This window comes from Rattus norvegicus, chromosome 16, assembly GCF_021556685.1.
Source record: "Rattus norvegicus strain SHRSP/BbbUtx chromosome 16, alternate assembly SHRSP_T2T, whole genome shotgun sequence".
NCBI classification, from domain to species: Eukaryota; Metazoa; Chordata; class Mammalia; order Rodentia; family Muridae; genus Rattus; species Rattus norvegicus.
In genome coordinates, this window is record NC_141549.1 from 21,990,732 (window position 1) to 22,005,270 (window position 14,539).

The following is a 14,539-nucleotide window of genomic DNA, read 5'->3' on the forward strand; positions in this document are numbered from 1 at the left end:
TCTGCTTTCGGGCGTGTAGTTTTTCCTCTCTATAGGTCTTCAGCTGTTCCTGTGGGCCTGTGTCTTGAGTTCAGCAGGCAGGTCACTTGCAGGGGAAAAGTTGGTCCTACCTGAGGTTCCGAGGCTCAAGTGTGCTCGTGGGGTACTGCCTAAGTCCTCTCTGCGGCGGCAGCAACCGAGGAGATCTGCGCCACTCTTTCCGGGAGCCTCCGTGCACCAGGGTTCCAGATGGCGTTTGGTGTTTTCCTCTGGCGTCTGGATGTGTGCAGAGTGCAGTCTCTTCTGGTTTCCCAGGCGTGTCTGCCTCTCTGTAGTTTTAGCTCTCCCTCCCTCGGGATTTGGGTGCAGAGAACTGTTTATCTGGTCTGTTTCCTCAACTTGAGTATTTCTTATTTACATTTCAATTGTTATTACCTTTCCTGGTTTCCAAGCAAACATCCCCCTAACCCCTTCCCCTCCCCTTCTATATGGGTGTTCCCCTTTCCATCCTCCTCACCTTACAACCCTCCCCACAACAATCCTGTTCACTGGGCATTAGGTCTTGGCAGCACCAAGGGCTTCCCCTTCCACCGGTGCCCTACTAGGCTATTCATTGCTACCTATGCAGTTGGAGACCAGGGTCAGTCCATGTATAGTCTTTGTGTAGTGGCTTAGTGGTTGATGGTTTAGTCTCTGGGAGCTCTGGAGGGTCTGGATGGTTGATGTTGTTGTTATTCCTATGGGATTGAAAGCCCCTTCAGCTCCTTCAGTCTGTTTTATTTTTCTTCTTTTTAATTGGATATATTTATTTATGTTCAAATGTACATTCCTTTCCCATTTTCCTGTCCGTAAGCCTCCTATCCCCTCCTCCTTCATCATAACTGTGGCCATCCCATTCACTCCCCCTTTCTATGCCCCCAACATTTCCCCGCTCTGGGGTCCATCCTTGGCAGGACCAAGGACCTCCCCTTCCACTGGTGCCCAAAAATGATATTCCAACTCTGCAACATATGCAGTTGGAGTCCTGGGACAGTCTATGTAAAGTCTTTGGGTAGTGATTTAGTCCCTGGAAGCTCTGGATGGTAGGCCTTGGTATTGTTATGAGGTTTCAAGAACCTTCAGATCTTTCAGTCCCTTCTGTAATTTCCCCAAGGGTGCCCCATTCTCAGTTGAGTAGGTTGCTGCTAGTGTTTACCTATGTATTTGACATGCTCAGCTCGTGTCTCTCAGGAGAGACCTATATCCGGTTCCTGTCATCATGCTCTTCTTAGCTTCATCAGTCTCACCTAGTTTTGGTGGCTCTCTCTCTCTCTCTCTCTCTCTCTCTCTCTCTCTCTCTCTCTCTCTCTGTGTGTGTGTGTGTGTGTGTGTGTGTATTTCTGTATATATATATATGGGGCACATGTTGGGCAGGCTCTGAATGGCCGTTTCTTGAGTGTCTGCTGTAAAGTTTGCCTCCATATACCCTCCTATGAATATTTTTGTTCCCCATTTTAAGAAGGATTGCAAGCATCTGAATTTTGGTCATCCTTCTTGAACTTCATGGAGTCTGGGGATTGCATCTTGGGTAATTTGAGCTTTTGGGCTAACATACAATTATCACTGAGTGTAGACCATGTGTGTTTTCCTGTGAATGGGTTCCCTCACTCAGGTTGATATTTTCCAGTTCCATCCATTTGCCTCTGAATTTCATGAAATCATATAGTTGAGTAGTACTCCATTGTGTAGATGTACCACATTTTCTGTATCCATTCCTCTGTTGAAGGGCATCTGGGTTCTTTCCAGCTTCTGGCTATTATAAATAAGTCTGCTATGAAAATAGTGGAGCATGTGTCTTTGTTATATGTTGGAGCACCATTTGGGTCTTTGCCCAGGAGAGGTGTAGCTGGGTCCTCAGGTAGTGGAATGTTCAATTTTCTGAGGAACCTCCAGACTGATTTCCAAATTGGTTGTACCAGTTTGCAATCCTACCAACAATGGAGGAGTGTTCCTCTTTCTCCACATCCTCACCAGCATCTACTGTCACCTGAGATTTTATCCTAGCCATTCTGACTAGTGTGAGGTGAAATTGTAGGGTTGTTTTGATTTGCATTGCCCTGATGACTAAGGATGTTGAACATTTCCTAAGGTGCTTCTCACCCATTCGATATTCCTCACCTTTGAATTTTTGTTTAGCTCTGTACCCCAGTTTTTGATAGTGTTATTTGGCTCTCTGGAACATAAGTTCTTGAGTTCTTTCTATATTTTTGATATTAGCCCTGTATCAGATGTAGTATTGGTAAAGATCTTTTCCCAATTTGTCGATTTCTATTTTGTCCTAACAACAGTGTCCTTTGCCTCATACAAGCTTTGTAGTTTTATGAGATCCCATTTGTTGATTCTTGATCTTAGAGCATAAACCATTGGTGTTTTGTTCAGGAAATTTTTCCCAGTTCTCACGTGTTTGAGACAGTTCCCTACTTTTTCTTCTGTTACTTTCAGTGCATGTGGTTTGATTTGGAGGTCCTTGATACATGTGGACTTAAGGTTTGTATAGGGAGATAAGAATGGACCCAAAGCCCTTGGTCCTCCGAAGGTTGGACTCCCAGTGCAGGGGTATGTGGGGGGGCAGTAAGGGGAATGTATGGGGTAATACCCATATGGGGGAGGATATTGGAGGGGATGGGGGCAGATGGACCGGAAACTGGGAAGGGGAATAACTTTTAAAATGTAAATAAAGAAACATATCTAATAAAAGATTTTAAAAAAAAGAACGTAACTATTTGCATTCTTCTACATGCTGTCCTCCATTGATCTAGAACCATATGTTGAAAACGCTTTTTTTTCCATTGGATGATTTTAGCTCCTTTTTCAAAGATTAAGTGACCAACGGTGTGTGGAAACAGTTCTCGATTTTCAGTTTTATTTCGCTGATCTATCTGCAGGTCTCTGTACCAATACCATACAGTTTTTATGACTATTGCTCTGTAATACTGTTTGTGGTGAGGGATGGTGATTCCCCAGGAAGTTCTTTCATTGTTGAGTATAGTTTTTGCTATTCTTGTTTTTTTGTTCTTTCAATGGGCCTCTGTGTCATCACTCAGGTGGAATTGTTTTCCTGTTTTCTTTCAGCCATTTCTGGGAAGAGGTGCTCTGCTCTCAGGTATGGAGGTGCTCCTGGTGACTGTCTTTGAGCTCTTGGCACAGGTAGGAATTGGAAGGATCCCCCACCCCCGACTGCTCCTATGTCCCTGCACCCAGCAGGCAGAGATGACACTAGACCATTCCCTCTTGGGCTGGGAATGTGGGCAGAGGGTAGTCTCCTTTGATTTCTCAGGAGTGTCCTCACTTCTGAGGGTCCAGCTATCTCCCCCACAGGATTTGGGAGCAGGGAGCTGTTTGACTCATTCAGTTCAGTTCTGGGCACCGACCAGAACTGCAGGTACCTGCTGCTAACAGTTCCTATATTACTGTGTCCAGAGGAACTATGCAGTTTCCTGTCTGACCAGGGATGTGGGCAGAGGTGAGCAGAAGTGTCCTGCGGTTTCAGGATGTTCTGCACTTCTCAGTTTTCAGCTCTCTTCCCCACGGGATTTGAGATTAGGGATCTACACTCTCATTCTCATTTCCTATTTTTTTGCTTGAAGGAGAATTGATGATACACCAGCATATTTTCTGAAGTCCACATGCTTCTTGATCATTTTGTTATTTTAGGGTGTTAATTAGTTGTTAAGGTAGAGCTTCATGTAAATAATGCAAGAATGAATTATATTTTGAAAATATTCTTTTGCTTATTGAATATTTTCTTTAAAACTCTGACTTGTCCAACTTTACTTTTTCATTCTGTCAGTCCATTTATTCCCCACATGTAACTTAAATATCTATTGTGTATAATACACATTCTAATATATCTCAAGATCTTCCCATTCCTCAACCTTTACATTCCTCTGCCCAGTCAAGCTTCCTTACATTATATGAATGTAAATATAACATGAAATGAACTTTGCTATTTGGAAACCTCGTTTCTTATTGCTGAAACCTTTTGGACTCTCATGTATAGGAGATTGGATGCCATAGGTTATCTCCTTGTATTTATATTTACCAAATTTGTTGTAAGTCCAGGGACACATCGACCATTTTACCATAAAGCCTGAGGTCCTGCTTTACACCTTTTAGCCCCTGTGTTACCATGAATACTTTATCTATTACCTAAGCAGTATGTGGTGATCCTAATGGCAGCAAATATGGAAACCTTAATCGTGGGTGTAAAAAAATGAAATTTGGAAATGAAAAGAGTCAAAGTATTGGTGACTGGGGGTTTCAATTTTTCATTTGTTGCTAAAATTTATGGAGATACAAATAGTCTGTAGATCTGCATCTGTAGGACGTGCCTATGTTGTGTCAGTCATCTAGCATAAGACCCACAACATGTCAGTCACCCACAAGTCATACAGGTTATCAAAAATCTGTCCCTAAAACCTACATAGCCTGTTAATTATCCAAAGGAAAAGCCCACAGCCTGGCAACCATCCATAAGAATTGCCCATGTCCTGTCAGTCATCCACTGGAAACCCCCTCATCCTGTCAATCATCTATCAGCAACTCACAAAACCTGTCAGTCACCCAGAAGAAATTATCACAGTCTGTCAATCAGACCTAACAAATGGCCATAGTCTATTAATCACCCACAGGACATGCCCACAAAGTTATATACAAACCCCTCAGAGCCTGTTAGTCATTCATTAGAAACTCCCATAGCCTCTCATTCAATGGAGAGACCCACAGCATGTCAGTCTTTCATAACATATCTTAGAGCCTGTCAATTATTCATAGGTAGAGTCAACAGCCTGTCTCTCAACCGTAGGAAACACATACCAACTTTGTCACTTGTCCACAGTACAAGCCCACACTATGTCAGTCATTCACAGGAAATACCCACACCCTGTCCATCATTCATAAGGAACACCCAACGCCTGTCAACCATACATAGTACACATCTACAATTGTTCAATATGCATAGCAAACATGCACAGCCTTCCAGTCAGTCATCCATATTAGCTGACTGCTACCTGCAAATCATCCATAGAAAGTACCCACAACCTGTCAGGCATTCATAGGGCCTACAACATGTCAATCATCCGTAGGAAGGAGTTACAGCCTGTTTGTCACCTACATGGCAGACCCCCAACCTGGCAACCATCTGTGGGAAAAACCTGCAGCCTATCAAACACCCATAGGAATTGCCCACAGCCTTAGAACCATTTCTAAAAAATGCCCATATCCTCTGAAAATCCACAGAGAAAGTCAACAGCCTTTCAGTCATCTATTGGAAACACACACAGTCTGTTAGTCATCTAGAGGACACACACATTGCTTGAGAGTCATCCATAGGAAAAACTAAGTGCATGCCATGCATGCATAGGAAATGACCACAGCAAGCCAATTGTGCATAGGAATTTCCAATAGTCTGTCAGTTATCAAGAGAAAATTCACACAGTCTGTCAATTATACAAAGTAAATATCAACAGTATTCAATTAAATATTAAACATAGAAATGTTCAAAAACCCACAACCCCCACACACTCACAACATAAATAGGGACGTGATAAACCTGGGAGACAGCACACAATAAATCATGCTGATAGCAAAGATCCATCTCTGCCTCCGGCTCCTCTCCTACATCATTCAGACCTCAGGTTTGCCATGCAGAGCCGATCCTGTTACCATGCCTGCTTGAAATCAAATGGGGAGATGTTTGTGATGATGAACTTCATCAATGTATTCTAATAGCTTTATAAAAATCATGTAGTGAAGGAAGCGCAGGATTTTGTTTCTGTTGACAGCACATTTTCAGAAGGGTTTAGTCCACGGTTTTTCTGCATACGGTAGCTAATTCTTCAGAGCTCCTGATAAAGCAGAAAAGTGTGAAAACAAGGCCCTGCCTTGTGTGTCCATTCAAGAGTCCAACCTCACTTTATTTCAATTATATTGACAATAGCAACAAGAAACGTCAGAAAAATGAAAGGAAATGCCTCATTGTGAATATGATTATAGTTTACCAAGGATATAAACACAAATGTTTACACAATATGAACATAGAATTAATATTTATTTAATAAATCCCAGTGAGAGGTTTACAGCGTGCCTCAATTGTTTACATTCCTGAATGAAAGACACACACACACACACACACACACACACACACACACCTACACAAAGGGAGTATAAAATAGTCATAGGAGGGAATACAAAGTGTGAAGCAGAGACTGAAGGAAAGGCCATTCAGAGAGTGCAACATAAGGGGATCCATCCCACATGCAGTCACCAAACTCAGGCACTCTTGGGGATGCCAAGAGGTGCATGCTGACAGGAGCCTGATATAGGTGTCATCTGAGAGGCTCTGCCAGAGCCTGAGAAATTTAGAGGCAATGTTCTCAACAAACCATTGGACTGAGAAGTGGGACCACAATGGAGGAGTTAGAGAAAGGACCCCATAGGAAGAAAAACAATGTCAACCAACCAGATACCGCAGAGCTTCCAGGGACTAAAGCTCCAAGTAAAGCATACACATGGAGCAACCCCTGGCTCCAGCAGAATATGGAGCAGAAGATGGACCTTGTTGGGCATCAATGGGAAGGGAAGCCTGTGGTCCTGTGAAGACACAATGCCCCAGTGAAGGAGAATGCCAGGGCAGGGAAGCAGGTGGGAGTGGGTGGGAGGGTGGGGAGTGCCCTTATGGAGGCATGGTGTGGGGTGATGTGATGGGCTGAGGTTTTCTGGAGGGGAATCATTTCATATGTAAATAAAAAATCTTACAAATGAAATGAAAAAGAGTAGAGGGCTATTCCTATAAAAACTGGAAATCAATGGAAATAAATATTTTCTGAGGGCAGTTTAAAGAAGAAAATGTCTGTTGAAATTTAGAAGATGGTAAGTGACCTCAAAACATTCCATGTTCTATGTTGAAGAGAATTTTGTCTTCTGAATTCTAAAACTGACTCTTTTTCCATTCTTAATCCTGTAGGAGAGCGAGGTCCACCTAATTCCTACTCTTTCATGCTTACTGATCAAGAAAATAGTTCTCTCCTTCTAAATTCACTGTTTATGAGTCTAGAACTTCTTTGTTGTTACTTTGGTTGCAACAATTGCATCCCCTTACACTCTGTTGCAACTCTGAGATTTTCAGTGCACTTTAAAAATTGATTCTATAGTATTTTATCCTTTGGAATATTTTTAGGTCTAGAGATATGACTCAGTCGTTAAGAGCAGTGGCTAACTGCACTTCTAGGAGACCTGAGTCTAATATGCAGCTGTACATTTTGGCCTTCAACTGTGTGTAACTACAGTTTGAAGGGGATGTGGAATTCTATTCTGGATGCTACAGACACTACATTCATTTGGTGCACAGAAATACATGCTAAGTATCTATACAGGTCAAATATCAAAATAATACATACTTACCCATGGGTGTCTGTTTTTACCACCTATGTTGCACCTATAGTGTCCAGAAGAGAGGTTCAGGTCCCAGAGATGTAAGTGCTCTTAGGCACTGGATGATTCTGAGAATAGAAATAGGTTGTTGGAAAATGCAACCAACCCTTATCAATATTGAGTCATTCCTCTAAGCCCCACATTGATTTTCCCTATTTTATGGTGTAATTTTGCTTTGTTTTTGTCCATGGCAGTTGGAGCTCTTCAAGAGAGCACTACTTCTTAAGCCCTCCCAGGTCAGGCTTTCGGGTCCCTGGGTTTATCAATTAAAATTGGGGTACAAAGATAAGCAGAGAATTCTCAACAAAGGAATTTCAAATGGCCAAGAAGCACTTAAAGAAATCTTCAAAGTCCTTAACCATCTTTGAAATGAGAATCAAAATGATGCTGAGATTTCATATACACTGTTAGAAAGGCTAAGTCCATAATTTCAAGTGATAGTACATGCTGGTAAGGATGTGGAGCACAGAAAAGATGTTTTCATTGTTGCTGGAGTAGAAATTTGTACAATCAATTTGGAAAATTAATTTGGCATTTTCTCTGAATACTCAAAATAATTTTACCTCAAGACATAGCTATACCACTCCTAGGCATTTACACAAACGGTTACCTACTATACAACAGGGACACTTGCTCAACTATGATCATAGTAGCTTTGTTCATAATACCCATAAACTAGAAACAATTCAATTGCCCCTAAAACAAGGATGGATAAAAAATAATGTGGTACATTTGCACTGTAGAATACTATTCAGCTATGAAAAACAAAGACATCTTGAATTTTGCAAGCAAGTAGGTGGAAATTGAGAATATCATCCTGAGTTAGGTAACCCACACCCAAAAACATGCATTTAATGTACTGACTTATAAGTGCTTATTAGTCAAAATTACAGTGTAATCATAATATACCGTATATACAGAAAGATACTGAATATGAAGGAAAGCTCAATATAAAATACCTGATTCTCACTTAGGAGGGGGAATAAAATAGTCATAATAGAAATATGTAGGGAGAGAACTGAGTAAGAGAGGGATAGGAAGAGGAATAGGGAATGAGTTGAGTATGAAGTTTGAGGAGAGACAGAAGAGAGGGCTGGAGAACCAGAAGTGTAAATGAAAACCTATAGCTGGAGAGAGGGAGAGAGAGAGAGAGAGAGAGAGAGAGAGAGAGAGAGAGAATAAGAGAGAGAGAGAGAGAGAGACAGAGAGACAGAGAGACAGAGAGACAGAGAGACAGAGAGACAGACAGAGAGAGAGACAGAGACAGAGAGACAGAGAGAGACAGACAGAGACAGAGAGAGACAGAGTTGGGGGGTGCGGAAGGTGGGAACATCTTGAGGATATACCAGACACCTGGAGTGGGACATTTCCCACGGTAAATAGTGGTGACATTAGCTGATACTCCTGGTAGTGGGGATATGGAAACTGAAGATGCCACTTCTGTAGCCACACAGGAACTCCAGTGGGAATATAAGGACAACAACCCACAAGAAGACACAAAACTTTTGACCCCAAGTTTATCCTTCCTACAAGAAATGCAGAGAGAAATGTGGAGCAGAGACTATGGGAATGGACAACCTATAAAGGTCCTAAGTTTAGACCCATCCACAGGCAAGTACAAGTTCCTGACAATATTAATGATACTTTGTTATACTAGAAGACAAAGGAATCACTGAATCCTCCGCTGACAGGTTCTACCTAGCAGCTGACTGAAACAGATTCAGAAACCCATAGTGAAACATTGTATCATGCCTACAGACTCTTATGGGAGATTTAGGGGAATGAGTGAGGGCCTGGAACAGAACATCAACTACACAGAATACCAACAGAGTCATCTAAACTGAACCTTTGGGACCTCTCAGAGACTGAACAATGTAGTACATGAAGCAGACCTTGTCTGACACACATTTGTTGAAGATGTGCAGCTCACACTTTATTTCCAGTGCTAAAAGTGGGGTGGGAGCTCTTTTTAAAGCCTTTTCTTGTCTGTGAAATCTGATACTTTTTCTAGACTCAGTAGGAGTGGATGAATGTAATCCTGCTGTTTCTTGATGTGGCAAGGTGCGGGAATACTCACGGGGCTGGGGAGTTCAACCTCTTAGAGGAGGAGGAGAGGTGGGATGGAAGGAAGAATGGTGTTAGAATGGTCTCAGAGGGGGCAATGATTGAGATATAAAGTGAATAAAAATATAAAAAATAAAACAAAAGTATATGTAATATATAGCAGAGGACCCCTTGGTCAGGCTTCTGTCACAGAAGATGCCACTAATCCTCAAGAGATTGGAGGCCCCAGGAAGTTTAGACGTTTTGTGGGTGTGGATATCCCCAGTAGAATTGGCGGGGGGTTATGGGATCCAGTATTCTTGGGGAATGGGCCAGGAGGGGAATAATATCTAGAGTGTAAAATTGATTAATTTATTTACTAATTAAAAATTCTTTGGATCTTTGTAGATGTAAAATTGTCAGTATAACCCTTTAAGAAATTATTCATATCTACATCAAAATGATAATTCACCATTATCAAGCTCTCATGATCCTAGAGATGCAGATAAGATCTTGTCTATCTAGAGGATTAAATATTATTTATTGCATTATTAAAGTCAGAGTCTATATGACCAACTGAGGAGAGGTAAAATGGTTTTGAAATTATTCAACGTTAGTATTGAAAGACATCCTTGAGAGAATAGGGATACCCAGTGTCCTAGTTAGGGTATTACTGCTGTGAATAGACACCATGACCAAGACAAATCTTATGAAGGACAACGTTTAATTGGGGCTGGTTTATGTGTTCAGAGGTTCACTTGATTATCATCAAGGTAGGGGTATGGTGGCATCCAGGGAGACATGGTGCAGGAGGAGCTGAGAGACTACATCTTTATGTGAAGGCTGTTAGTTTAAGACTGACTCCCATGCAGCTAGGATCAGGGTCCTAAAGCCTACACCTCAGTGACACACATTCCAACATGGTCACAACTTGGAATATTGCTATTCCCTGGGCTTCACACATATAAACCATCAGACCCAGGATACAGTTCAATATAATAAAGACAAGATAAGAATGGTACACAGCAAATATCATTCTAAAATATATATGCCCAAGCATTCACACTAAATCAGAAATCAGAAATGTGAAAAGTATATTTGATCTTCCCCTGTTCAATAAAATCATTGAAGTCTTAGCTAGAATAACAGCACAAGTGAATGAGATAGATGTACACCCTTGAAAGAATGAAGCCAATGTCACTTTATTTAGGCCTGGGTGGTTGATATACACAAAAGACTCTAAAGCCTCCACCAAAATTCCCCTGCAGCTATTCAATTGTTCAGCATTGTATTAGAGGAAAAGCAATGCATAAAACCAAGTTAGTTTCCTAAATCCAAATACCCAGCACACTCTGCAAATAAGCAAACTAACAGATTCTCACAGATATTATAGACTAAATATAACCAAGGAATTGAATGACTTGTATAGTTAAAAACTCTAAACTTAATGTAAATTAACAGAAGAAGATACAGTAACATGGAAAGGCCCCACGCTCCTAGGTCAGAAGGATTAATATGGTGGAGTTGGATGTGATGGTTTATATTTCCTTGGCTCAGGGGTGGCACTATTAGAAGCATGGTCCTGTTGTAGTAGGTGTGGCCCTGTTGGAGTAGGTGTGCGACTGTGTGTAAGGGGTTTAACACACTCATCCTAGCTGCCTAGAAGGCAGTATTCTGTAGGACCATCCAGATGAAGATCTACAGCTCTCAGATCCTCCTTCACCATGTCTGATTGGTGGCTGCAGTGATCCTGCTGTGATGATAACAGGTCTGAACCTCTGAAGTTGTAAACCAGCCCTAATGAAATGGTGTCCTTTTAAGAGTTGCCTTGGCCATGGTGTCTGTTCACACAACTAAAGTCCTAAGCTGAGGAATATTGAATGGCTGTGAAGTACCTATAGAAATGTTCAACAACCTTAGTCATCAGGGGAATGCAAATCAAAACAAAGCTGAGATTCCTCCTCACACCCCTCAGCATGGCTAAGAACAAAAACTCAGGTGATGACAGATGCTGGCAAGGATGTGGAGAAAGAGGAACACTCCTCCACTGTTACTTGGATAGCAAGCCAGTACAACTGCTCTGGAAATCAGTTGGGAGTTTCCTCAGAAAATTGGACATAGTACTACCCGAGGACCCAGGTATACTCATTCCTGGGCATAGAATCAATAGATGCTCCAACATATAACAGACAAACATGCTCCAGTAAGTCCATAGAAGCCTTATTTTTAATAGCTAGAATCTGGAAAGAACCCAGAAGTCCATCAACAAAAGAATGGATACAGAGAATGTGGTTCAATTACACAAACGCAGTACTACTCAGCTATTAAAAAGACAATGACTTCATGAAATTCATAGGCAAAAGGATGGAACTAGAAAATATCATCTTGAGTGAGGTGACCCCAGAAAATAACACAGATGGTGTGCACTCACTGATAAGTGAATAGTAGCCCTGAAGCTCAGATGAGCCAAGGTGCAATCCACAGACCACATAAAGCTCAAGAAGAAGGACAACCAAAATGTCTATGTGTCAGTATTTCTTAGAAGGGGGAACAAAAATATTTATAGTAGGAAATATGAAGCCAAAATTTGGAGAAGGGTTTGAAGAAAAGTATAAATAAATAAATAAATTTAAAAAATCAAAATAAAAATAAAGAAAACATCCACAGTATATGGGGAATTGACAGCACTTTATCAAATTACACTGATCCATAGAGATAACTGCATGCAGAAGACAGAAACTTAGTCCATTTCAACACCAAGCACAGAAGTCAATGCCACATACATCACATACATACGGATCTGCATAATACTTCACACAACAAATGTGGCAGAGGAGAAAGTAGGAAATATGTTTGACTTTACAGAATGGTAATTCCTGAACATTAGTCCTATAGCACAGAGAATAAAAGCAACCATTCATAAATCATACCTCCTGAAATTTAAAACATGGCATAAATCAATGATCATCATCATTTGACTGAATATGATGCCTCTGCCATTCGTAAAAATCTTAATAGATTCTTATAAAAATAAGTATATTTACAATACAAACCAAGATAAACCTTATCTATTAAGCTTCACACCTACCAAGTAGCATTCATGATACGTAAAGTAGTCTGCATGATTTCAGAACAGAAATGCAAACATGGTTATCCCAAAGCTACAAATACTGCAAAGTAAACCAGTTACTGGCTCTTAAGATGTTCTGGTACAGTAGTGGAACACATATTATGGAAATAATTCTATTTCCTGATTCTATTTCAGACACACTCTATGTGATGGAAGCCAGGCCTGAAACTACTAAAGCAGCCAAAATCCTAAGAGTAGATATGTCCTGAGCCAAAAGGAAAACTCAGTACTCTTATCCGTATCAATGAAATGACTGTCATAGCTATAGATCTGTGTTTGGAACCCTCATTAGAAAAGCATCATCTTCTTGTAGGCTATAGACACTAACACAGAGACCCCAACCTGGAAAGTGTACAGAGAAGGTGGTAACTCCATTTTAAATGGGATGACTCCTTTACATCTCTCCCTCAAGACTTCATTATCTCTTTAGCAAATAAATGTAGAGATTCTAAGAGATTGGGGTGATAGATTACTGTAGTGAGTGACTTACAGACATACTACCAAGTCCCTAGTAAAGAGAAGAAAAAACAACATGGAATCTGAGAAGTAATACTAAGAAGTCAATAGGATTCAAACAAGGAATTGCTGAGTGGATGAAGGTAGAGGTCAGTACTTTCCCTTTCGTGCATTCAGAGGACCTGTGGGAGCATCACCTAAGGACGGCACAATGGCACCAGCCACCCTGGGTTTCCCTTCAGTATTTAGGTATTTTAGTAATTTCTGCAATTTAATGAGTATAAATATCCTCCACTTGGGAGGACAGATGTGATGTTTGGATTCCACTGAGCATGGATGTTTGTTAAAATTTATTCTCAGTCTAATAGGTCAGGTCTGCACCTGAAGGGTGCACTGTGCACTCACTGATTTTGGTGAACAGGATTTTATGTGTGAAAAGAACAAATACTTCTCACGCACTTACCAGATGACACAATCCAGGAGACTTGACCCCCGATCAAGGAGAATCCATGTCTCTGTGAGACCACATTATCCTGAAAATGACTCATTTCTTCTGCTTTTTCGTGATTAGGCAGGTAGCAGGCCAGTAACAAGAATGACTATATATATATATCCAATTGAATTAAATTTTTTCAGAGATAAGTGACATCATGAACAGCAGATGACAATTGGAGAAATGGTATTTTATGGAGTCAGGTCTTCACATGTTATAAAGTTGTAAAGGAAAGGCAGCAGAGCATTGTGAGAAAAACAGTCCAAGGAGATCAATGGACCCAGATGTGTAACCATGTAGCTATCTGCCCAGGGTTTCAACAGAGGTCAATGTGTTGCATTGTTGAGATGGCAGCTCTGTCCCCCTTTGCACAAAATCAGATACCACTTAGGCTCATGCACTGCTTCCTCAGGACTTAGCCCTTCCTTTGGGTTAGTTGTCAGTGTCCACAGCCTGCACTAAGCCAACCTTATCAATCAGGCCACTGTTCAGTATTCATTTTAATCTCTCAGAGACTCTCAGTCCACTCCTTTGTAGCTTCCCATCACACATGTGCCTTCTTGCCTTTAGCTGTTTGTATGTAGTGCTTCTAGGTTTCTGGTTTGTGCTGTCTTCACTGTAACCCTCCACCATAGAGCCTATAGTTTGACCAAACACTGACCTCTAACTCTGTCTTTCAGTTAAATCTCTTCCCGATATATACTACATGCACTTAATATGTGAAGGGAGTGTACATTGCCTGTCCCTCTGATTTGTGAGGATATATCATAAAGTTGCTAAATAGAACACCTTGGTGTCACAGACTGTATTGTTTTTCCAAGGGACTTAGCATATGTGTTTTGAATTAAACTGCTTGCCTCTTAATTGTAAGAGTTTCCCATTAAAATGTTCAAAGTGAAAGTCTTGCATTTTATAATTTTTATTGCATCAGTAGCTTTTTAGTGTATTTTCAAGGGAAAACAATCTTT